Genomic DNA, 3,030 nt, shown 5'->3' with positions numbered 1-3,030 from the left:
TCAAATCACATCCTTTTGCATACTAGGCTATATTGTGGTTTCAGTTTGATTTAGGTGAGTTGTGAAGCTATAGTTAGACAGGAGATGTGCTTATATTGGGAAGGCAGCAATTAAAGAGGTTGGTGCAACTGTCCTCTTTAACACTCCTTGTTGGATAAACAAGCCTCTCTTTCGATGTTGAAGCCTTCTATGTCTTAAGCCTTACTTTAAGTACATGAACACCAACATGTCGTCCATCTGGCTTTGATAGTCTCCGCTTCATATCAGAACTTGATAGATTCTATGAAATGAAACGGCAGGTTTCATTGATCCCAATCAGCAGCTTTCCATGTTTTTCACTGTTGTGAGGTCAGCGCCCACCAGATCACAGTCAGTTAGCATTGACCATCCTCTTCCAACCAGTCAATACCTGCGATCATTTATGCAGTTGAAGATTCATTTATCAGAGTTTTGAATCAGCATTGGCTTTTGTTGTTTGTGTTTAGAATTTGGTGCAAAAAAGCTCCTCGACTGTAAGCCGTGAATGGCCTGTTCACTTGCCTTTCAAGGCAGAAATCAGTATGCTTTGTGTGCGTCCCTATGGAAGAATGGAAGACACATTTTGTTTCTTTGAATGTGTGTGGCATAGTGTACTGTCATAATGCTTTATAGAAATTGAATGTGAATAACTCATACGCAAAAACATATTGATGAGACAATGAGTTGAAAAGTCAACACTTTTGTTTAAACAAAAGTTTAATCTTTCCTGGTACAACCCAAGCTTCTTAACAATAGTGTACATCCTATTGACCACCATGCATTATCACGCAGTTAGACAGAGGCCAGCAACAGATTAGGAGCATATGGTGCATCCTATAGCTAAAGCAGAGGATTAAACCTGTCCCTTAACCTTGCAGATGGACTGCAAGCACGTGCCATCATTAGTTTTGAGCTCTAGCATTATATTTATGATGTATAAATGCTGCATTTCAACAGAAAATCAGCTTCCTGGTCTTAGATTGAATTTGTTTTGAAATGCAAAGAGTTGTGCTAAAAAACGGGGGCAACCCTCTGCCCCTTCAGTGAACTTGTGGGGGTTTAATCAGGATAAGACCTGATGATCAGATTGTTTCCTATGGTTTTCCTCAGGATTTGCTGCTAGTTACTCGCAAGCTATGGCTTGAGGGAATGGATTAAGAGTTTCTCTTTCCAACATTGAACCTGTTACACATGAAAACAAACGCTCCCATGGAAACACAAGGGCGAGTGAAATGGGGGAAAAAACTGCATTGGACAGCAAATTGCATACTCAATACAATTTGCTGCTTCGACGTGGTGTTGCTTGGTTATTGTCTCACGGTGCACATCAGCAAATATGAATTTGCTGCAATGCATACAAACTAGCGTAGCTTAGTAGCAAATTAAAGGAGCTGTTCACAAAAAAATGTAAATTCTGGCATCATTTGCTCACCTTTATGTCATCCCATGTATGACTGTGTTTCTTCTGCAGGACGCAAAAGTAGATATTTTGAATAATGTACTTGTCGTCCTTTTCCACGCAGTTTGCGCTAAAGTTTTCAAGCTTCAAAGAGTACGTAGTAGCACCATAGTTGGCTTGGCACTGTATCTCAAGTTTTCTGAAGCCATACAATATCTTTGTGTAAAAAATCAGACCAAAATTTAAGTCATTTACTGAAAACCTTCCCCTACAAAGTACTCTGAAATTTGGCATGAAATGAAAGTTCACACTATTTTCTAAATGCATGCTATTGATCTTATTGTGAACGATTCATCTGTGCATATGTTTCATTAAACATTTCTTGACCTTGTTCGTTTTAATCAAAATTGTTAGTGTATACAGTAGCTCGATCTTCCAGTGAAATGACAGGACTTCTCCAAACATTTTGTCCGCTTATACCCCCGTCCCTTTTTAACAACAAACTGCAAGCTTACATTCAGACCTGCTTCCATCCAACCAACTGACAGAGCCAAGTCCCCACTTCTTTTTTCTTTTTCTTTTTCAATAATATGTTTCATTTTGATATGGAAGAAAACATATGTTGCTACTTCTGTTTCAAGATGACTTTAACTCAATAACCAAAGCAGTTAAATTAGTCAGTGAGTTGATTTGACCAAACAAATCATTCAGACTAAATTTGTGAACTTTACCTGATTTCTTAAAAAAATTATTAATTCTTTTGCTTTTACATCTTTTAGAATAGCAACAAGATATCTTTAGCTTGAAACAAAGTTTATTTTATATTTTTTCCTATGGAAAATATACACACAGTTTTCATGTACTATACATATTTAGATGCTTGTTTATGCTTTCTAGTAATTGCATCAGAGTGTCTAGTGTTTTGTTTTGTTAAAGGGGTCATATGATGCGAATTCAATTTTTCCTTTCTCTTTGGAGTGTTACAAGCTCTTGGTGCATAAAGAAGATCTGTAAAGTTGCATTTATAAAATATTTATAAAAGTTAAGAGTTAACCATTCCTACCTAAAACGGCTCGTTCTAACACGCCCCCACATATCTACGTCACTATGTGGGAAGATTTGCATAACGCCGCCCAAATGTTCACGCAAAGAAAGAAGGCGTAACTTTTATTCTCACTGTAGTATTGTTGCCGCTGCCGCCATGTCGTGGAGACACTGTGTGCTTCATTGTGAAAGCGAAACTACTTTGTTTGGTCTTCCAAAAGAGGACACGACTACAAATCAGTGGTTAAGTTGTATTTACAACACTGTTCCAGAACACTTCAACCCAAATATTCATTTGTGTGCAGCACATTTTATGGAGTAAACACATTTCATTACACCAAATACACAAAATACTGTTCTTTTTAGCAGCATCATATGACCCCTTTAAATTTTTTTACCAACCCTTTAAAAAAAATTATACAGTATTATGTCGAATTGAACATCTTGCCCAGCCATCTTTGAGCTCTCCCACCACAAAGTTAACATTGACAAATCCGTTGATCTGCAGTGGGTTTGTTAGCACTCAGATGCACAGAAGACAGTGTGGGAGAACTCCTTATTATCAGCAG

This window comes from Sinocyclocheilus anshuiensis, unplaced genomic scaffold, assembly GCF_001515605.1.
Source record: "Sinocyclocheilus anshuiensis isolate Anshui unplaced genomic scaffold, SAMN03320099.WGS_v1.1 scaffold2836, whole genome shotgun sequence".
Classification (NCBI taxonomy): Eukaryota; Metazoa; Chordata; class Actinopteri; order Cypriniformes; family Cyprinidae; genus Sinocyclocheilus; species Sinocyclocheilus anshuiensis.
This window is presented reverse-complemented; position numbering follows the sequence as displayed.